Genomic DNA, 23,435 nt, shown 5'->3' on the forward strand with positions numbered 1-23,435 from the left:
CCCAACATTTTGATACAGAATGAGACATAAGAATTGAAAGATACACATATAAAAGAAAAACAAAATTGGAAAACAGTAGAATATCAAGATGTCTTTCCTGCATTCTGTCACACTGATGGTCGTTGCAGGTGGAACTGCTGCACAGTCTTTGGAGGCTGAACAAAAGGAACAAGAACCAAGGGCAATGTCATCCCAAGTAGGGGGATTCCTGGAAGCTCCTTCACTTGCTTCCAAAATCTCTTTTCAGTCTAGCCATGCACCTTCAGGTTTGCTACTCTTTCACCCTTTCTTGTCTTTACTCTCCCTGGATCAGATATGCCACTTTCAATTTTCTGGTCTATAACTCTGAATGAAGAAACCAACTGAAGGGAACTTTTAGGCATTTCTCCATCCCGATTCTAAATAATAAGCAGCGCGAGTTGATTGCGCACCCAAATGAGCAAGGGAGGGTGAAGGCAAAGATCTTCCACTTGTGGCAACGCCCCCTCTCCTCCCCGGTGCGGCGACAGTATTCTGGGGTCAGCTGGGAGTGAAGAGGAGCCACTGCCGTAGTCTCCGAGCATGCCTTTTCCTGGTGTGGCTAGTGTTGCAGGTTTTTAATATTTGTACGACAGCACGATGCAGAGGCCGAGGCAAAAGACCACATTCGACCCCTGCGGCAGCATCTCATCCCCAGTTCAGTTCTCGGCTCGCTCCGCCACCCCCTCCTACCCTACTCCGAGGAGGGGTTCCTGCTTGCCCTTCGCCGCCCCCCCGCAGCGCACGTGCGCTCCCGGGACAACAGCAGGCGAGGCCTTGGCGCGCCCCCGCCTCACGGCCGCGCGCGCGCTCCGCCCGCCCTCCTCGCGCGTGCTCGTGCCCGCGGTCGCGGAGGCGCGCCTCTTCTCCCTGCTGCGGGCGTCGCGGGTGCGGGAGGAGGCGGAGCGCAGGAGGCGGAGGCTGGGCGGGCGGCGGGCTCTGGCGGGGGCGCGCGCCGGCCAGCGGGGCGGGGGCGGCCGGAAGGCGTCGGGGTGAGGGGCTCTGGAGCCCGAGAACCCGCGTCCCCCGGGGCTGATCCGCCGCGGGAGGGCGAGCGTGGTGCGCGCCGGAGGACTTCGAGGCCGCGGCCGGGAGCCCGGCTCCCCCGCCCCCGAGCCTGACGGGGTGGAGAGGCGGGATGCGGCTCTGGCGCAGGGGGAGCCCGGCCGAGCCCCCGCGGCGGCCCTGGGCGGCCAGGCTGTAGGAGCGGCGGCGTCGGCGGAGGCGGGCGGAGGGCGTCGGGCCCGGCCCCGGCCCGCGGAGGGCAGACACGGAGCGGCGAGCGGGGCGCAGCGACGCCGCGGCGCGGCGGGGCCGCGGGGCTCGGTAAGGCGGGGGCGCGGGCGGGCGGGGGGCGCCGGTGACGTGGGCTGGCGCCGCGGGGAAGGCTGCGGGGGCCTTTCTTTCTCTTTTAGAAAAAATTATTTTAAAAGTAGAACCTCCTGATCGAATATTATTGAGGGACCATCTCGGGTTTCTCTGGTTCCTCCTCCCCGGGACTCTTCTCTCGGCCTCCCGGGGCGCCCGGGGCTGCGGGCCCACAGCCTCCCGCGCTCGCATCCCGCTTTTCCTCACGGCCTCAGCGAATGAGGCGTTGGGATAGATTCCCGGCCTGCTGCAGTGCTCTGCGCCCCAGACTGAAGTCAGGCAACAGCCGCGCTCCCCGGGAATGGCTTAGTGGGGGCCTTGGGGACCCGGGTGCTCCCACAGGAGCCCGCGCGCGAGCGTTCCTCTAGGCTGTCCACTGTCGACAGCGCAGGTCTCGGCCCCCTGTGTGTGTGTGTGTGTGTGTGTGTGTGTGTGTGTAGCTGAGCGTGATGTCCCCGCTCCCTGGGACTCCGGTGGAGTTTGTCCTCTTATCTTTCTAATTGGCTGAAGTTGGCTCTACATGTTGGACGATAGTGATGACTTAGTGCCTTTTCCCCCCTTGATTTCCCCCGCCACCCCTGCAGGGTGCCTTTCTCATTTTGTTGACTAGATAGAGTAACTGTTTATGCTAAAGATTTTCATAAACCACACACAGGACAAGGTAGGGAGAGAAAGACATACTTGATTTCTTAGCTCTAGTCTGCCTCTGGACCCTGTGTAACCTCACCCTCTGGGGCTGAATCTTAGAGGAGGGGAGGTGGACGCCCAGAGCAGGATGCTTGGGGTGCAGTTTAATAGTTATCTTATAGGAAACAGAATTTGGATAATTATAATTTTGATCTACACTCAGAATTAAAATCAGCTCTTAAAATGCTTGGGGCACTGCATGATGTTACATGGATAACTAGCAGTTGGGCGGTGGCATTGTTGCCAGCATCTCTTATTTTCCATTCTTTCAGAGTCTTATTTGGCACAGATTTAGACCTTTTAAGTAAGTCTGAATGGGAGTAACTTTACCGATGCATTGGTTGCTTTTGTAAAAGTTGTCTGTATTTATATTTCTGTGGGAAGAAGAAAAAGCTAATGATGCTATAGTACAGTGGCTTTGAAAATACCCAGATGTGCCAGTTTGATTCAGTAATTGGATCTTTTTGTGATATTTTTGAATAGTGATGGTTGTGGTTTAATTTTGCATTTTTTCTTATTGTGTGAATTAAAGTTCAATTTAGAATCCACCATTGTTCCTTGGACTTAAGCATGAAAGAAATAGAAACAATAATTGCTGTTACAACACAACTTCAGAGTTTTCCTAGCACTCCTTGGTGTGTATTCTTTTTCACAGGGTTATTTGTGAAGTTGAGGTATTATTATGATATGATTTCCATTTTCAGGAATGGACATGTGGACATAAAATTGGACATGTGGTGATGTTTTTATACAACAGGATCTATAATGGTGTGAGGTTGGAATTGTGTTTAAACCAGTTATCTTTCTAACATGTCACTTTAGCAGTCATGGAATAAAGCAGCACTTTGGACAGAGACTTGTCCAGACTGCTAGGGTGGTAGCCCAGTTTACTTAGGATCCTGCACTTGGAGGTGGGGGACAGGATTAAGTAGTGGGGCAGAAAAGATGTAAGTGGGACAGAGAGGAAATGCTAGTTGAAGAATGTTCTTTCCTTATATAACTGTTTTGTTTTCCAGGGAGAAACTAAGAACCAGTGAGGTAGGCTCAACTGTCATTAGAGCCTTTGATGTTGGTTTGAATTCCAGTAGTAGTTATGTTCCTTTTATTTCCTTTGCCCAGCCCCACATAATTTTCCAGTCACCAAAACTTTTCTGCAGTTGGGCTGAGACTTTAATGGCAATACATTCATCTTTCATCTCCATTTCCACACACACATATCTCTCTCTCTCTCTCTCTCTCTCTCTTTCTTTCTCTCTCTGCAACAATCAAAGATTTTTGTTGTTGTTGCTAGTTTATTCTTTGGATGACATATTCAACAGTGTTTTCCCTTCCCAAACTGATCTGGAGAGTGTACATAGATACTGTATCTGCAGAGTGTACATAGATACTCTTGCCTATAAATGTATAGATGCGTTTAATAAATGTCAGGCACTAGTAGCTGTTTTTATCATAAGACTCTGGTAGCAAAAGAAAAATAAAATGCACTAAACGTAGTTGTATTTTTAAAGGCCAAAACTAGCATCTTTGAGAAACTTTAGTCTCTAACCCATGAATATATAATCTGATGTCCATGGAAGTGGTCAAGAGACAGCCAGGACTTGAAGTTGAACTGCCTTTGGGGTTCTGTCACTTCATAGATGAGTGCACCTTCTCTGGGTACATCTTTGAGCTTGTTTTCCTTATCTGTAAAATAGCCATCAGAAAGCTTGCATTGTCTTCCTCAGTGTTGTGAAGGATCAGACAATAGTAAGAATGTGGAAATGCTTTGTATGTCTGTTTTCATCTGTTTAAGATATTACTGTCATTACATATAAACTTAGTATTGAATACAGTCTTATTTCACTTGGCAAATTGGCCTGGTAAACTGTTTTGTTTATTTATTTTTGCAGTGCAGGGCATTGAATCCAGGGTCTCATGCCTGCTAGGCAAACACTGAACCACTGAGCTACATCCTTGGTCCTTGACAAACTGTCTTAAATGTTTTAACAGCAATTTAAAAAATGTAGATAAGGGGCAAGAATGCATTAAATTTCTTCCAGTTCCAAAATTTTGTGATTTTTATCTCATTATTGAGAAAATTCTTATACCTACAGTTTTAGACTCTTTGGAATTTTCAGTTATTTTGGGACAGGACAAATTTATTGAGATTTTTTGAGGTTCTTAAAAGTTCCAGTTCATAATACCCAAGGAAGTTACAAGTTAGAATGTGTGAATGGTAAAAACTATTTTGTATTTGTCTGCATTATTTAGTGGGATTGGCAAAATATAGGATGCAGACCTGAATGGCTCATGAGCTAGAAATGATTTAAAAATTTTAAAGTGGTTGAAAAATCTCAAAAGAGTAATATTTCTTGATGTGCAAATTATGTGAAACTCCAGTTTCAGTGTCCTTAAAGAAAGTTTTATGGGGACAGAGTCACCCTTACTTGTTTTTATTGTCTATGGCTAGTTTGGTGTCCAACAGCAGACTCAAGCACTCTTGAGAGACAGCATGGACTGGAAAGCCTAAAATATTCATTATCTGGCCCTTGACAGAAAAAATTTGTCAACTCTGATTTAGGACTTCAGATGTTTTGCTTAATTAGTACATATAATATTTCCTGTCATAGCAGTATAAAGTTAAGAGCTGTGGAAAAGTATAATTTTTACTTTGGAACAAGAGAGAATTGGATTCAAATGCTAGCAGTGATATTTATAAACTTTGGTCCTGGACAAACTATCATCTTGGTGCTTCAGGTACCTTCATTGTCAACAAGGAATAGCAGTACCTTAGAAGGTCTTAGTGAGGTTGAAATGAACGGGTCAAGGCTTAACAAAATATCAGGCAATTTAGTAAGTACACAGTAAGTGATACATGATGATTGTAAATTCTAGCCTAACAGCATGCCTGAAGTATTGTATATTCTACCTTTGTCCTTAGCTGAGTAGTGTGCTACTTGTTCTGAAATTTTCTCCTTTACTGAAACCATTATTTAATTAATAGCTAATAATTGGAATAACTTGAGAAATTTCCTATATGTTGTATTATATATTTATTAAATACCTATATATTTCAGATAATTAAGAATGAGGGGAAAAAGTAATTCTGTTATTCATAGATCTTGGTTCTTGGTAATTTCCTGGTAATGTTCTTAAGTTTGCAGGGTAAGTTTAAAAACCACTTTTATTCTAATACTGGCTTTCTTTCCTTAATATTTAAAACTTTTTTTTTAGTTGTAGATGGACACAATACCTTTATTTTTATGTGATGCTGAGGATTGAACCTAGTGTCTCATAAGTGCTAGGCAAGTGCTCTACCACTGAGCCACAACCCTAGCCCCTGGCTTTATCTTTTTTTTGAGAAAGATATGTGGGAAAACCCTCTTTTAATTAAACTAAGTCTAGATAACCTTCCTGGTGTGTGTAATACACTCTTCAGTCTTCCTTATACATTAACCTCTGGAACATCCTCTTTATAGAAGAAATAATAAAAGCTATTGTTCCCCCAGTGGTAGACATAGTTTACTATTTACAGATTTTGATATTAAGCCCCCCTCCCCTTTTTTTTTCTTTAGTATTTGGCTTAAATTACTTTACAGTTGAGAAATTTGGTGTGCTGCTAGACCTCAGATGCTGATTTATTTAATCCCAAAGGAAGAGTGAGCAGATAAAAAAAGGCCATTGTTCTGACTGAGTTAAACAAATCAGAATTGGGGTCATTGTGACTCTTGTAGGCCTACAAATCATGTGGTTTTTGTGGCCTTAGGTGATGCTTAAATGCAGTGGGATGATCCTGGTGAGGTAGTAGGGGGTATTAAATTCCCACACTGTCTTTGGTGGAATAGTGCATTGGAGACAGAGGGGTTCTTCCATGTAGCCATAGAGCCCTGCACTAGAATAATACAGGGCTCTAATTTAACCCCTTTAAAAAGGAGAGATCTAAAGAAAACACATGTCAAGATGAGATTGTATTTTCTTTTGAGGTTAAAAAACAAACAAAACCAGAGGTTTCCTATCTGGTAGATGAAAGTTGAACAGGGATATTCCCTACGGTAGTATAATGTAGATTGTATAAAATAGATAATTACAAATTTTCAGTATACTTAGACAAGGGGACTTTCCCTGGTATTTAAGAGAGATTGTTTTAGAGGGACAGGTAAAAGGAAGTGAGAAATGGGATGTTTGGCTTAATTTCTCATGAGAAGGATATGTATTAGAATATTCAGAGTGGATGTAAGATTTTGATTTTTAGGGGCATCCAATTACTTTCCTTATGGCTTTCTGTCTTTTAGAATATTTTATACTTTGAATTGTCATATCATTAACATTGGAGTTTGCATGGATGGAAACATTGAAAGGAAATACATATGTGACTCAGCCCTTTGGAAATGTTATGTGTGTTTAAATTGTCCCTATAGGCACCATACTCAGATTTTCCTCCATTTGTCCTAAAACAATAAAGGTTTTGTTATCTGGAGTTTAGCCTCATAGTTGTGGGAAGGCCATTTGACTGCACTGTTGTTTTATTCCCTTGTGTTCCTCTTTTCATTGGAAAGATAAGTAGTCAAAAGGTCTCTTAAGATGAGTAGCATTTTCAGTGATTTTGAAGAATATATCATGTCAAGTTCAGTAATTACCTAGAATCTTAAAGGCAGACAAAAAAAAAAAAAAGCAATTTTTAATAGGAAAAGGAGTTTTGAACCTGGTGCTGGAGGACCTGGGTATTTGTCTTGGCTGTGCTATAAACAGTCCATGACTTAAGTAATTCATTTTCCTCATACATAAAATGAAGGGACAGATTGGAGGTCTCTAAGATCCCTTTATGTTTCAATGCCATTATTATCATTTTGTCTGTGATGTTGGGGATCGAACTCAGGATCTCAGGCTTGCTAAACAAGTGCTCTGTTATTGATGTATACCTCAGCCTTTTTACTAAAAAATTCTGTGATTATTTTATTTTATTTTTTGGTGATACTGAGGATTAAACCCAGGGGTGCTCTCCTACTGAGCCACATCCCCAGCTGTTCTTTAATTTTGTATTTTGAATTTGTGATCTTCCTACCTTAGCCTCCTGAACTGATGGGATTACAGGTGTGTGCTACTGTGCCTGGCTAATTTTTTTTTTTTTTTTTCAAAGTAGGGGCATCATCTTGCATTTGCCCCATTTTCTGTTCTTACCCAAGGAGAACCCGACAGGACTTGCTCATTGTTTTTTATCCAGTGGTCATTGACATTCTGCAGCAATCCTGAGCCCAATTAGGATGAGGGAAACCAAATTTTTTTTCTCTTTTTTAAAATATTTTTTAATTGTAAGTGGACACAATACCTTTATTTTATTTATTTATTTTTATGAGGTGCTAAGGATTGAACTCAGTGCCCCACACATGCTTGGCAAGTGCTCTACCACTGAGTTAAAACCCCAGCCCTCTGTCTTCTCTTTTTAAGTACTGGGTTTGAAACCAGAGAAGCTTTACCACTGAGTTACATCCCTAGCCCTTTTTTATTTTTTTATTTTGAGACAGGGCCTCACTGAATTGCCAAGTCTGGTCATGAACTTGTGATCCTTCTGCTTCAGCTTTTCGAATTTCTAGGATTACAGTGGTGTGCCATTGCATCTAGCTCCACATCTCTATTTAATCAGTAGCAATTGAGTACATCTGTGTATCTTGTACCATGCTAAATGTGGTGGAAAATAGAGATGAAAGAAGGTGCCATTGAGTCTCTGCCCTTGGGAGGTGTTCATTTGATAAGGATAATAAAACTATATTAGGAAATAGACTATTACAAAATAGTAGATAGGGAGACAGTTAAATTACTCAGCAGTTTGAGGATTTGGGATGTACTATTGGAGAAGATGCTTTGTGGTCTTGTGAGTTTGAACATACATAAGATGAGTTTGTAGACGGCCTCTAGAATTTGATCATTCTCAGAGAAGCAACAGCTCTGATCAACCTGTTGATAGTGCACTCTCAAGGCTAGATTTTCATACTCATTTTGTGTAACTGCTTAGTTTACTAGATGAAAGGAAAAAGCTACTTACTTCAATTCAGTACAAATGTGTTCAGGGGCATCCTTTCTTTTGAAAAGCCAAGCATGTGAGAAGTGACAGGAGACCAAAGTGACCCTGAGGCAATAAATTTGTGCCTTGAATCTCATCTTTCTGTTTTAAGGCTTTAAACCCTACAAGTATTTATTTCCTAAGTTATTATTCCATGTTTATTGGATCATCTCTTATAGTAGGCACACATAGCTTATGTTACAGGTAGTGTGATAACTAATTGTCCACTGGATGCTATTCCCCCAAGATTTCCTCAGGTTTTATTTGAAGGAATAAATAAAAACTACATTGTTTAGTTAGAGACTACATTTCCTAACCTCTCTGTTCAAGATGCATGTGGCTATGTGACTCAATTTTGGCTAAATGGATGTGAATGGGAGTGCTATGTAAGGTTTCTGGGTCATGGCCTTGGAAAGAAAGCTAATTTCCTTCTACTTCCTCCTTCCCTGTTTTGTGATGAGAATATAGGATGTTAACATGGTACTGGGTCCGATTACTCTACCTTCAAGGTTAGAGCAGGACTCTAGAGGGAGATGGATGAATGCAATAGCTTCCTGCATAGTCTCTTGCTCATTTTCTGTTGGTGATTGAGAGAGGAATAAAATTCTGTCTTTTCAGATATTTATACTTTAATTGAATAAATCACTTGTCTTAAATCATCCTATCCTTCACATTATGAGCCTTTCTACTATGGCCCAATTAATTTTTTTTAAACTTTAAAAAATTTGTTATTTTTATTGTACCAGGGATTGAACACAGTGGTGTTAAACCACTGAGCCATATTCCCAGCCCTTTTTATTTTATATTTTGAGACAGGGTCTTGCTAAGTTGCTAAGGGCCACAAAGTTGCTGAGGCTGGCTTTGAACTTGCTGTCTTCCTTTCTCAGATCCCTCCCTACAGCTTCTGTGGCCTTTTTTTTTTTTTTTTTTTTTTTTTTCATCAGAAATTTTCAGTAGTTGTTTCTATTTGCTGACTCTCCTTCCTTACCACTGATTCTTTCTTTGGCCAGATCTATTTGAAGTCTTGTTCTGTTACTCTGTTGAAATTGTTTTTATTTTTTAAAAATGTTTTTGTGGTGTTGGGGAACCCAGGGCCTTGTGCATGCTAGGCAAGTGCTCTATTACTGAGTTACTTTCTTAGCCTCTGAAATTGGTTTTAATCAAAATGTATAATGGCCCATATCTTGCCTGAGCTAATGGCCATTTATTTCAGTGTCTATATCTTATTGATCTCTCACCAGCATTTCATACTGATTACTACTTCGACCCCTTCGCTATGCATTTTTATTTCTATATTCTTTTTTGTGAGTTTATCTCTACCCCCTTATCTCTACCCCTCTCTTTATCTTCACTTGAAACATGTCCCTGGGCTCTAAAGTAATTCACCCATTTTTCTGATTGCAGAGATCAGTTATATGTAGAAGAAGTTCAGATTCTTGTCTCTAGTACTGCTTTTTTCCCTTTGAGTGCTGGGCTCATTCTATTTCACACCACCTCTTGGCATGAAGAAAGCAGGACTATAAGTTCTTCCTTTGATTTACACTGTCCTTAGCCTCCTTCCTGCCTTCATAATCTCAGTGAGTGGCACCATCATCTGCCCACTTGTGGAGGCCAAAACCCCTGGAGTCATCCTTGATTTTTTTTTTTTTCTTAGTCATCTCATGTTAGGTCTAGTCAGCTCCATCTTTATTTAGAATATAAACTGGACCTGATCCCATCTCTTCTCCCCACCCATATTAAAACCTAAGCTAATTTCTTTTCTCAATATCTACCAACACTCTTCCTTTTCTCTACTCTTTAAATTTTTTTTAAAATATGTATTTTTTAGTTGTAGTTGGACACAACACCTTTATTATTTATTTATTTTATGTAGTGCTGAGGATTGAACCCAGGCCCCGAATGCGCTAGGCCAGTGCTTTACTGCTGAGCCACAATCCTAGCCCCCTTTCCTTTACTCTTGATGTCATCCTTCCCCTCATTTTCCCAACATAGGAGCCAAAATAATGTTAATCAGATTTTAACATTGTCTTATTTACTAGCTTTTCACTACACACTATACTAAAACTTAAGAAATTTTTTATGGAAACAAAACCATCATCTTGGTCATGTGTGAGGTTTATTATATATTAGTGATAATCTTCCAGTGGAGGTTTTGTCTTTAGGGGTCTTTTGTAACTGCCAGGAGACATTTTTGGTGGTGACAAGTTGGAAGAAGGGAAGTTTCTACTGGCATTTCTCAGACAGAGGCCAGGGAGTGTGTTGAGCATTCTACAATGTTCAAAACAACCTCCAACAGTAAAAATTTGTGTTGTCCAGAATGTCAGTAGTATATGATCTGGTTTCTGGCCTCCTTTTCCAACCTCATCTTTCTCTGTCCTTCTTCTGCAGTCAAACCAATTTCCTTTTCTTTTTTTCTGTAGACTTAAAATTTTTTTAATATACATATATTTTTTTGCAGTGAATCCAGGGCCTTGTGCATGCCAGGCAAACACTTTACTATTAAACAATACTCGTAGCCCTTGTAGACTTAAATTTTAGGCTCACAGCAAAACGGAGTAGATGGTGCAGAGATTTCCCATATAGTCCTGTCCTCATACATACACAGCTTTATCCATTATCTCTATTTCTCACTAGAGTGGTACATTTGTCACAGTTGATGAGCTTAAATTGACACCCCCAGTCAGTAGTTTATAGTAGGGGTCACTCTTGGTGCTGTATATTCTGTGGATTTGGGCAAATGTAAAATGATGTATGTCGACCACTAAAGTATCATGAAGTAGAGTTTTGCTGGGTAAAAAGCCCTCTGTGGTCTGCATGTTCTTCCCTCCATCCCTTCTGTACTTTGGTAACCACAGATCTTTTTATTGTTTCTATAGTTTTGTCTTTTCTCGACTGTCATATAGTTGGAATCATATACTATGTAGTTTTTCACATTGGCTTCTTTCACTTAGTAGAATGCATTTACGATTCCTCCATACCTTTTTGTTGCTTGATAGCCCATTTCTTTTTAGCACCAGATGATATCCCATTGTCTGGTTGCACCATAATTTAACTGTTTACCTGTGGAAGATCAACTGGGTTGCCTCCATGTTTTGGCAATATAATAGAACTGTGATAAGTATCCATATGCAGGTTTTATGTGGACATAAGTTTTCAAGTTTTCTGAGTAAATACCAAGGAGCACAATTGTTGGATCATATAGTAAGGGTATATTCAGTTTTGCCAAATACTGCAAAATTATCTTCCCAAGTGGCCATTGTTATCAGCAGTGAATGAGAATTCCCATTGTTCTACATTCTTGTCAGCCTTTGGAAGTGTTTGTGTCCTTAATTCAGTCATTCTTATAGTTGTGTATTGGGTGACATTCTTTCTTTCCCTTGAATAAGATAAACACATACTTTGTAAGGGATATGTACTTGCTATTCTTTTTGCTTAGAATGTATTTATTTATTTTGGTGCTGGAAATCAAACCCAGGGCCTCATGCATGTCAGACAATTGAGCCACATCTCCAGCCCACTTTTAGGTCTGTGTGTGGTTGCTTTCCCTTCTCCCCACAGTGGGGCTCTTTTTTTTTTTTTTTTGTTTTGGTGCTGAGTGAGCCCTATACCACTAAGCTACATCTCTAGCTCCTAAGGGCTTTGTGATTGATTACCTGTACATGGCACCCCCACCTCTCTCTTCCATATCTTGTTTTATCTTCTTTTTTTTTTTAATATTTATTTTTTAGTTGTAGTTGGACACAATACCTTTATTTTATTTGCTTTTTTTAATATGGTGCTGAGGATTGAACCCAGGGCCTCTCATGTGCTAGGCGAATGCTCTACCACTGAGCCACACCACCAGCCCTTGTTTTATCTTCTTCTTGTTAGCTTATTATTTATTTGTATATGTGGTTAATGTACAGTGACCCTCTCTATAAACTTCTGAAGGGGCAAGCACCTGTCAGGGTACCTGCTATATTCCTAACATTCCTCCTTAATAAATACCTATTGATGATAGAAAGGTGCCTCAGTCTCTTGTAGGAATAGAACAGGGTTTTTAGCAATTGTGGAAAGTCAGAGGACCTGACTAGAAGTGATAGAGAAGGTTATAATTTTCTGGAAGGTGGGAAAAAAAAGTTTCCACCTTATGAGACAGTGTTGCTTCAGTCTAAAGACTGAAATATTAAAGTAATTTCTTTTGTGGAATGGAGGAATTCACCTTCATGTTTTTGTGAGGAGGCAGATAGCAAAAGAATCAGCTAATGGGGCTGGAGTTGTGCTTCAGTGGTAGAGTGCTTAATTAGCACGTGCGGGGCGCGGGGTTCGATCCTCAGCACCACATAAAAATAAATAAATAAAGGTATTGTGTCCAATTACACCTAAAACAAAATATTAAAAAAAAAAGAATCAGCTGATGGGAGCTTCTTTTTAAATTTATTTTTCAGTTGTAGTTAGACACAACACCTTCATTTTATTTATTTATTTTTATGTGGTGCTGAGAATACAACACAGGGCCTCACACATCTGAGGCAAGCACTTTGCCCCTGAGCCACAACCCCAGCTCCTGATGGGAGCTTTTTAAGGATGAAAAGTTACTTCAGGGTTTAACTGTCTCATACCACTTGTCTCTTGGAGATTAGTGAATGCCACATTCACTAATCTAGAGAATCTGTGGCCTCTAGAGAATCTGTGGCCTAACCTTTCTTCAAACTTTGGGAAGTGACCACCTACCCTTACTTTTTTTCTTTTTCTTTCTCTCTCTCTCTCTCTCTTTTTTTTTTAAACAATGTAAGATGTAAGTATTTTGTTTTTTATTAACATCATGATTTCTTGCCATAGTGAAGAGTAAATAAAACATTATGGTTTAATAAAGATTTTTCAGAGGACCTAGAGATTTTTTTTTTTTTGGTATATTAAGTTTCTGAAAACTAACTTATTCACCAGACAGACCAGTTTTTCAGAAAAGGATTCTTACTGTTAAAATAAAATTACTCATTTTGTTAAATTGGAACATCCCTCTTTGCATTTCCAACACCAGACAGATTTGCTTTATTTTTTGCAAGATAGCTCTATAAATGTCATTTGAAAGATGGCTGGTTCTCTTATCTTTTCACTAGCCTTTTCTCTTTCCAGGCTAAATGTACTAATTTTCTTCAGTTATTTCTCATGTGACAGGGTTTTTAGATCCTTTTCAAGGCCTATCCCTAACACTTTTGGGACTGGGGCAAGAATACAAATGGAAGTCTGTATGCTATGTGTCTGAAAATTTATAAGTTGTAAATTAAGCTGAGAAAGATGTCCTGTTGCCTGCCTTAACAAATAAAGCTTCATAGTGACATAAGTCAGAGTAAGAGGATTCAGATTCCTCTGTTCTGCCTGAGAACAGGGTAAAGTGCAAGGAGGGCCCCAATATCCTCATCTATTCTCCAGGCTCCGTATACATGAGGAACTTTATGGGACTTGCATATATTTTTGTCATCCTCCCAAATATCATTAAGACAGCAGATCTTTGACCAACCATAGGGTGATCTATATTAGTCATGGGAATGTCTACCCTTGGAAAAATCAACCCAGAGAAAAGCAGACCTGGAAGCAAGTAAGAAATTCTGGGTTCCTGCTCAAGATGAGGGCCTGTAGGCTGTATATGAGCGCATTGTCAGGTCCCGAGAACAGCTGGTGGCATGATCAAGGTATGGACGAGGAAGACCAATGTATGCTTCTCTAAAGCTTGAGGTCTAGGACAGGGCCCTGTTGCTTAGGTCCAACAAAACATTATTCTTTCTTAGTCAAACTGAATTTGACCTTGTTTGCCAGAGTCTTTTTTGGGGAAAAATGTTAACTTTCCTCTTAGAGTGCTTCAAATTATAGCTGGCATTTTAGCTAGAGCTTCCTAACTGATGATGCAGATGGGCCAGAAATACTCATTCTTTTAAATCATCAGAGAGGACTGTCAGGGACAGAGTGTCAAGAACTTCTAGGTTGACTGGGTTTGGGCTCCAGCAGCATGACCTATTTACCCTAGGATGCCTGTACTGGTACTGTCAGTTTTGGTATATATCATAAGGAAAAAAAAGATTGGGAAATCCTCCTCTAAATTGATATGTGGTGACCCTGCAGGTCTCATCGTACCAACTATTTTATGTACAACTTTAAAAGTATTTTTTTATGATACTTATTTGGCCCAGCTGACAACATTGGAGGTGTCAAAGTAGGTTTCGTGCTCTTATTAATAAGGAAATAAATCCAGGTTAAATGATTTTTTTCTAACAACATATTCTCAAGTAGGGCAACTCAAACTAGAACTCCATTCTTTTGGCTCTTATTTTAGTATATTCTCTCTATTAACCCAAATTATGTTCCTTGTGCCTTTATTTATTTATTTTGGACCACTTATAACCTCTGGTTCATTTGGGGACTTGGAGGCAGTTACATTTTTTAGAACTTTTCTGTCGTAACTTCTATTATGTGGTCTCCCTTTATTGTTAGTTTTTGATCTAAGTATCCAGCTTTACATTTAATCTTTATTAAACAATATTATTTTTTTAAAGAATTTTTTTAGTTGTACCTTTATTTTATTTATTTATTTTTTTATGTGGTGCTGAGGATTAAACCCGGTACTTCATACATGCTAGGCGAGCACTGTACCACTGAGCCAAAACTCCAGCCCAAACAGTATTATTTTTATGATACGCAACCAGTTGATCCAGCATCTTGAAACTTGATTCTGTATATTACCCATTTTGATAGCTCTCTTCCTTGGATTAATATTATATTTAGTTATTACAGTGATATTTGTCTGAAATGATTATTCCAAAGTCATTTTTAGAAGGTTAAGTTATTTCTAAGGTAGGAAAACAAGGAAAATGTATTTCTTTCATAAAACAGTTATGATAAAATTCTGGCAATGTAAATGTAAATTCCCTTTCTTTTTATTTAGTGCCCATTTTGTACTAATCTTTACAAATGACCTTTTAGTTGAACCTTATATCAACACTGGGAGCATTCTTTTGTAGGAAGGGAACTAGGCCTGGAGAAATGTAGTTACTTGCTCAGGTTTTCCCATCTAGGTTGTGGGTTGTTGCAGAATTTGTATCTGGATCTATTTAGCCTTGAAGTACCTGTATTTTCCTCATACTACTTTATAATGAAAAAGTGATTTCTAAACATTTAACTTGGTGTGGCAAAAGAGTGTTTTCCAGAATTATGTTCTTATCATTTATAGTAATGAATTCTTGAATATTACTCATGCACAGGACAATTTCCCTCACTAACAAAGAAATATCTGGTCAGAGATGTTAGTAGTGCCAAAGTTGAGAAACCCTGTTAAGAGTTTTGAGAAGTCAACGTTTTGCTTTGTGTATATGCCACTTGTATTTTTATTCTTTATCATGGTGATAGATATTAGAATGCATGGAAGATTTTGAACTTTTTTTGTGCATCTAGTTCATATTCTTAATTTATCCTCCTTCCTTCATCCCTACTTGGGAACAGGTAATAAATGATTATAGAGAATGATATTTATTCCTTCCAGCTATTTTTTGCTTCCTGAGGATCAGGGATTTAATGCTAAAAGGCTTTCTGAGTGGTGATGGTTAGACTTCTTATGTTCTAGTTCTTATTTTTGTTATAACATTTGATAGGAAAAAGGTGTTTTGAAACATGCAGCTAAGCTGGCCTTTGTGTATTGACTCAATAACCAGTTTTAACTTCTGTGAGAATTTATTTATTAGTTAAAACATGGATGTAAAGGAATGATTGTTCAGCATTCTAGTATGAGTTTCTTTTTTGGTACCAGGGATTGAACCTTAGGGGTGCTGAACTGCTGGACAGGGTCTCCAAAAAAAAAAAAAAAAAAAAAAAAGAAATAAGTTGCTTAGGTTCTTGCTAAGTTGCTGAGACTGGCCTTGAACTTGTGGTCTTCCTGCCTCAGCCTCCTGAGTTGCTGGAATTACCCCAAGCTTGATTTTGTATCTCTGTGGTCCAGATTACCATAACCACCTCCTTAAATTTAATTTTCATTGTGTCATTTTGAGTGTTCAAGAACTGTCAGAAGTTTCCAGTTTCATACTGTACAAGTTCAGCTTATTTGGATTTAGTGTCATTAAATGGGAAATAGCTGCCTTATCAGTATTACCAAGTTATTATTAATGCTAGCAGTTATTTTTGATATACTAGTAACTATTTCAAACCCCTTACATGTATTATCTGGTTTAAATTCCCCAAGACATAGTTACTTACATTTTTTTTGGTGATAAAATATACATAACAAATTTTTCTGTCAATTGTTTTTTTGTGTTAAATTCAGTAGTGTTAAGTATTTACATTGTTGAGCAACAGATATCTAGAGTGTTTTCATCTTGCAACAATAATTGTTCTTTTTCTGTTTTTGCTAGTAGCCATCCTGATGGTTGTGAAAGGATGCCTCATTGTGGTTTTGATTTGCATTTCTCTAGTGATAGTGATACTGAACATTGTTTCATTTTGTTGGGTTTGTTCACATTTTATCTTTGCAAAAAGGCCTTTACCCATTTTTAAATAATTTTTTTTTTTTTGGTGGGGGATTGTTGAGTTGTAGAATTTGTCATATGTTCTAGTTATATCAATCTCTGATTTCATTTTGTCCCATTCTGTGGGTTGTTTTTTTCTCTATTGATAGTGTCCTGTGTTTTTGATGTCATATGCAAGAAATCATTATCAGATCCAGTGTCATGAAGTTCCCTGTTGTCCTTTAAGAGTTTTATAGTTTTAGTTCTTATATTTAGATTGTAGAACCAATTTGAGTTAATTTTTATACCTAGTATAAAGGTCCAATTTATTTTTTATGTGAATGACCAGTGTTTCAAGTAACATTTCTGTAATATTTTTTCCCAATTGAATGGTCTTAGCACCCTGTCAAAAATCATTTGAGGGGCTGGGATTGTAGTTCAGTGGTAGAGAGCTTGCCTAGCACATGTGAGGCACTGGATTTTATCCTTAGCACTACATAAAAATAAAATAAAGGTATTGTGTCCATCTACAACTAAAAAAATTTTTTTGAAAAAAATCATTTGACAGTTGGGAGTGATGGTACATGCTTATAATCCTAACTACTTAGGAAGCTTAGGCACGAGGATCACAAGTTGGAGTCTAGCCTGGGCAATTTAGTGAGGACCTTGTCTTAAAATAATAAAAGGGGGGTATGACTGGTGAGATAACTCAGTGGTAGAGTGAGTCTCTGGGTTCCATTCTCAGTACTTCAGGGTAGTAAAATCATTTGACTGTATGTATGAGTACTCATACTAATTTTTAGATGAGGTGATTAACACTGAGATGTGACAGACAATATTCAGTTTTTTTTTTTTTTAAAGAATTAGTTCACTCTGAAGTAATTTATATTTGGAACAGTAAAATGAGGATGGTTTTTAGGGGTCTTCAGGTCTTTTTTGTGTTTGTAGTCTTCCCAGGAGAAAATATCAGTAACTTGGTATCCCAATTCTGATAGGTTGTCAACCCTGTGCAATAAGCCAGTGATTTTAAACTCTTTGATCAATAAAACACCCTTTTACCTAAAGTGTTAGATGGACCTTCAGCATTTCTACTGATTATTAGTAATATATTGTTGGGATTTGTGCATCTTAAAAATCAATGTACATTATGTACTTGGGTGTGTGTGTGTGTGTGTGTGTGTGTGTGTGTGTGGTACTTGGGATTAAACTCAAGGCTTTGCATATGATAGTCAAGTGCTCTACTAGTGAACTAACATACACACCCATCCCTTTATTTACTTTTTTTTGCAAAATTTGAAGATAATGCAGGTTTATGTCATTGTTCATTGTGTTAAAAACAGCATATATGATTTTAGAGTTTGTGCCTGTTATAGTTTTAAAAAATGCTTAATAATGCATGGGAATGCCTTCAAATCAAATGTTTGCAGTAGGCCTCAATCTTTGCCATGGTGATCAGTGAAGCAAATGCTATCTTGTGTAAGTATATTTGAGGTTCATCCTGTGATTATGAAGAACCATTTTTTCTCTGTGCAGAGTTAACTGAAGTGTTAAAGAACAGATGTGAAGATCTTGATTTTTTTAGTGATGAAACATGGGCTAATTGAAAAACTGAACAACTAGCTTAGATGGATACTTTATCCCCCCTCTCTCCTAAGGTTGTAAAGATGCAATGTCCAAAGACATTTCATTTTTTGTGTGTGTCCTGAATGGTTAAAACATAAGGCCAATTCATGTCTTGTATTTTAAGATACTTAGATTGATAAAGAGATCACAATTTTTGTCATTTGTTTTAGAGTAAGAATTTTATTCTTGGAGATTTGTTGTAAGTATGACAGTAGCATTTGTTAACTTGTAGTGGAAGATAGTAATTTTGGGTTTTAGCATTCATAGATAAAGTAAGGTCTTCAAGAAACACATTGTACACCCCCCCATACAAAGTCTTTATGAGCTTACTGTATTTATAATGAAATGTGCTATTTTTTTAAAGCTTTGATCATTGTCTTGTTGCTTTACAGTGGCATTAATAATTTTGTTGAGCCCAAGATGTTTAAAAATTGGTGTATCTTAGTGATGTGGTCATATTTTATATTTAGCAACAATAAGAAATACTCTTACTCAGGATATATAATACAAGTTTTGAAAAATGTTTTAGTTTTTAGTTTGGTTTATCCATTCATCTGTTGAAGGACATCTAGGTTGGTTCCACAGTTTGACTATTGTGAATTGAGCTACTATAAACATTGATATGTCTGCATCACTGTAGTGTGCTATTTTTAAGTCCTTTTGGTATAGACCCAGGAGGAGTGGGATAGCTGGGTCAAATGGGGGTTCCCTTCCAAGTTTTATAAGGAATCTCCATACTACTTTCCAGATGGGTTGCACAAATTTGCAGTCCAACCAACAGTGTATGAGTGTACCTTTTCTCCTACATCCTTGCCTGAAGTTGCCTTTTTAACAGTTGCATCATTAGTATTCTGTGGACCACTTAAAGAGATGTTTAAATCAAGATTACTCTAACAGAACAAATTGTTATTTCAACTTTGATCCTGGTAGGAAGCATTTTCATACATTTATTTGCTTTATAATATTTCCTGAAAACTATCTGATAAATTCCTCACTATCCAATTGCTGAACAAAGGAGAGAGTTGGAAACAGAAAAAATATATTTTTGAGTTTGTTATGTGAAAATAGGAATTTATTTGAAAAATGGGTGCTTTGTACAGTTTGATAAGTTAAATGTAATCAATCAAAGGTCCAGGTTTTCTTTTAGTCCTTCTTTCTTTCTTTGACATATACCTTTATTTTGTTTATTTATTTTTATGTGTTGCTGAGGATTGAACCCAGTGCCTCATAAGTAATAGGTGAGCACTCTACCACTGAGCCACAACCCCAGCCCTTCTTTTAGAATTTCTGTGTAATCAAAATGGGAGCCAGGCTTTTGCATGTGAAGAACTGATTTCATATAACTGGAGTTGTTGTGCTATAGGCCAACCTCTTCAAAGATATGAAGGGAGTCTGAACAGGAGCAAAGTCTTAGCAGATCTTTCAGATTACTTTGTAACAGGAAAAATATTATGTTATTCTTAGTTTCTAAGGTTATGGATTTTAGTAGATGCAGGACAGCTTATTGGTTAAATGATCCTGAACAGGCAACAATGGTTTGGAAGTACTTCTGAGTAACTGAAATTTATGCAGTAAAATCTGAAATAACTTTTTTCCTTTTCTACTTTAGATCTTTTATTTTTATATTTTTTAATACATGTATATTTTAGATATTGATAGACCTTTATTTTATTCATTTATTTTTATGCAGTGCTGAGAATTGCATCCAGTGCTTCACACGTGGTAGGCAATGTTCTCCGACTGAACCACAACCCCAGCCTCCCCAGAACTTTTATTTTTATATAACTCAGTGCAGAGCCACTGTATACTTAATTTCATCCACCACATTTCTGTATTTTTGGGTCTTTGCCATTTGACCTTTGTGTCAGTTTTTGCTGCTTTCAGCTATATTTCTCTTCAAGATCATTAAATTAAAACAAAATAAGAAATTGGACTCATTTTCTTTGGGGAATACAGTGTTTCTCTCACTACTGGTAATGTAAGTTTTAAGTAGTATTTTTAAACATCTACAAGTGTGGTTTTTTTTTTTTTTTTTTGATTAGAAATTGTTGTGGAAAGTTCTGTGTGAAGGAAACTTAAAACTTTGTACTGGGAAAACCCTTTCATCCTTTCATGGTCATGATCCAGTCACTTTGTGTTTATGTAGGAGTGTGTAGTTTTGCTGCTAAAACACTTATTTCAGATGTTCATGGACCTTGGTTTTGGGGATTAGTTACTAGCTAGTTTTTTGGGAATAATTCTTTTTTGGTTAATTATTCAGCTATAATAACTATTGTGTTGGGCTAAAATATATTTTTGAGTTTGTTATGTGAAAATAGGAATTTATTTGAAAAATGGGTGTGCTTTGTACAGTTTGATCAATTGAATATATGCTTAAAGAGTTAAATTTAAGTGTATAAATAAAGATACTATTGTTTGTATTCTGTTATACAAAGTAAGATTTTTAAAAAATATTTATTTTTTAGTTTTAGGTGGACATAATATATTTATTTTTATGTGGTGCTGAGGATTGAACCTAGGTCCTCATGCATGCTAGCCAAGACTCTACTACTGAGCTACAAACACAGCCCCACTAAGATGTTTATTAGTTATAAAATGAGGAGTGATCTTTTTAGGCTCTTAAAATGTCAAAACTTTGATTCTTTATTTAGCTATATTCATTATTACACTTTAAGAAATAACTTTTAGATTTATAACTATGTATAAAAGCCTACAATAAATTTCTTTACTTTTTTTTAATCATGTATGACTTAAATAGAGAAAGATAACAAAGATGAGAAAACACTGAGAAACAAAATCCATAAAAGTGGGGCTGGGGCTGTAGCTCAGTGGTAAAGCACTTGCCTTGTTGTAGTTCATCTACAACTGAAAAATATTTAAAAAAAAATCCACAAAAGCTTTCAAATAATGTTATATAAGAAGTATAATATTTATGATAAGAAATCTTAAGGCCATTTCTGTCAGTGATATTGTTTGTGTTTGACTAGAATTATCATTCCTTTATGCCCAGGTAAACAAATTATTTTTTCCACAAAAGAGGTTTAATAATTTATGGATAAACTGTACATGAAATACTGTGGCCCTTAGTTGAGTAATGCTCATGCAGGCCTCAAATGTAAAGGTTCAATCAGCCTAGTTATTGCAGCTCATTTCATTGAAGGAGTGGGGACAAAAGTCTGTTTGTAACTACTGTGGAACTGAGTACAAAGATGCCAGTGACCTTTGAACTTCTGTGGCTGTGCATCTGAACAAGGAATTGTTTGAGAATTAGAAAAGCTGCCAGTATACTTTCTACTTGTTTTCTGCAGAATTGTTGAATGACCCTGGCTCCAGAAAAACAAAGCAAAATGAACCAAAAAAGCCAAAAAACTTCACTGAAGGAAATTCTTAGTCTCAGAAGAATCTTGTGCCTGCACAGCAAAATCTAATTAGATATTCATATTCTAAAGTGATAGTCATTAAAAATATTGTTGCTACTTAAAAAAATGGCAACATTAATTATTGCCATGTTATGCCTTGACAAGGCTAGTAGAAGCCTGTGGTTCCTTTCTCTGTAATTCTTGTTGTATTTGTATTAAAACTGTCTTATATCTCTAATGGCTGAAAAGTCCTGTATCTGGGTCACACTAATTCCTTGGCTTTCTTTTACATTGTTTAAATGTTGGGCATTATTCTGAGAATGAAATATTTGTCATAGAATGAGTGAAGTAATAATCTACAGGAAAAGTGGTTTTGTGTGAGAACGTTAGGACTAATGATATTTGCAGTACTTTTTTTTTTTTCCTTCCAGAGTGGTGGTTAATAAAAATCTCTCTATAGGAGCTTACCATAATACTGTATTTCTTTTGCAGATATTATATCTAGATACCTATCTGCAAATGATAGAGTAGCTCATCCTTTGAGTATACATCTCCTGTTTGCACTGGTCAGTGATCAAATTAGGCCCAGTTTACTAAGTTTTCTTTCAAATTTGTTGTCCTTGGAATGGCTTGAAGAATCAATACTGCTTTTTCTGGTTTGAAGAGAGGATGGTCCTGGTTTATATTGTTGCATGTCTCTCTTGCCCACGATTAGTAAAATAAGATGTTTGTATTTGAAATTAACATGCTAGTTTACCACTAAATAATTCATGTGCTTTGAAGTGTTTCCTCTTTTTCATCACTAATGCATTTTTGCATATCTTTTCATATTATTTTAGGAGACTTTCTTTATGAGTATTCACTGCCATAGTCTGACTTATACATTATGATATATTGCAGAAATTTATGATCCTATTGCTTAACTAGAGTTATGAGATTGAGGTTATGACTTCATTAGCATCTTTGTCTTGATAAGTGTTAAGGGGTAAGGTGGGAAAAGTTAGTATGAAAGTTATGATAAAAAAGTGGTTGACTTCATAATAACTTTTTGAAATGTGTTGACATATATATTAAAATACTGCCAGAAGTGGTAGTGCATGCCTGTAATCCCAGCAGTTTGGGAGGCTGAGGCAGGAGGATGGCAGGTTCAAAGCCAGCCTCAGCAACTTAACAAGACTCTAAGCAACTTAGTGAGATCCTGTAGCTCAGTGGTTAAGCGCCCTTGGGTTCAATCCCTGGTACCAAAACAACAACAACAACAACAACAACAACAACAACAACACCCAAACCTTATGTATTAGAAATTTAATAAAATCATAGCCACCTGGTACTTGGTGAATTTTATTCATCATACTCATAGAAAAAATTACTTTGGAAATTCAGCCTTGGGTCTTGATTTATCAGCTTATTTTATGAAATATAAACTGGAACAGGTTCTTTAAAATCTTTGTGCTTTCGTGTTCAGTGCCTAAGACAAGTAGATCTCCAGGAACAGGTTACTTGAGACCAGTTCCTCAGGAGGCAAAGGTGTGAAGTAGAGGGGACTACAGCTGTGAAGGGAAGTGTTTGGCTCTTAGGGAAAATGGGTGTGAAAGAATGGGAGTTTAGATCCTGAAAGGGATGAACAGGGACATAGAAGATAACATATTGCTGCAGATGAACAGCTTTTCAGACTCTTGAAAGGATATGAGAGAATGGTGTCAGAACTAGCATCTATAGGCATCACATGATCTTTATCTGGTGGAGGAGGCAGGAAGCCTTAAATGGTTCACAGATTTAAGAAACAGAAGTTAACTGCCTTGGGTTAATCAATGTGTCATTCACTCAATTTTTGCTTTGGCATATTTAAAGCAATCCTGTGATATATATTTAACT

At 37.9% G+C, this 23,435-nt stretch overlaps 1 protein-coding gene across 2 annotated transcripts in view; it reads left to right on the forward strand.

The window, feature by feature from the left end:
- The first annotated feature begins 1,044 nt into the window (after positions 1-1,044).
- The window catches only part of Arhgap32 (Rho GTPase activating protein 32), a 285,153-nt gene continuing 262,762 nt past the window's right edge, over positions 1,045-23,435 (forward strand). For both annotated transcript variants that reach the window (XM_076846177.2, XM_076846178.2), the window contains exon 1: positions 1,045-1,344. The gene's annotated coding sequence lies outside the window, so the exon portion shown is untranslated. The remainder of the gene's footprint in view (positions 1,345-23,435) is intronic.

The sequence above is a fragment of the Callospermophilus lateralis genome, chromosome 2, assembly GCF_048772815.1.
Source record: "Callospermophilus lateralis isolate mCalLat2 chromosome 2, mCalLat2.hap1, whole genome shotgun sequence".
NCBI lineage: Eukaryota > Metazoa > Chordata > Mammalia > Rodentia > Sciuridae > Callospermophilus > Callospermophilus lateralis.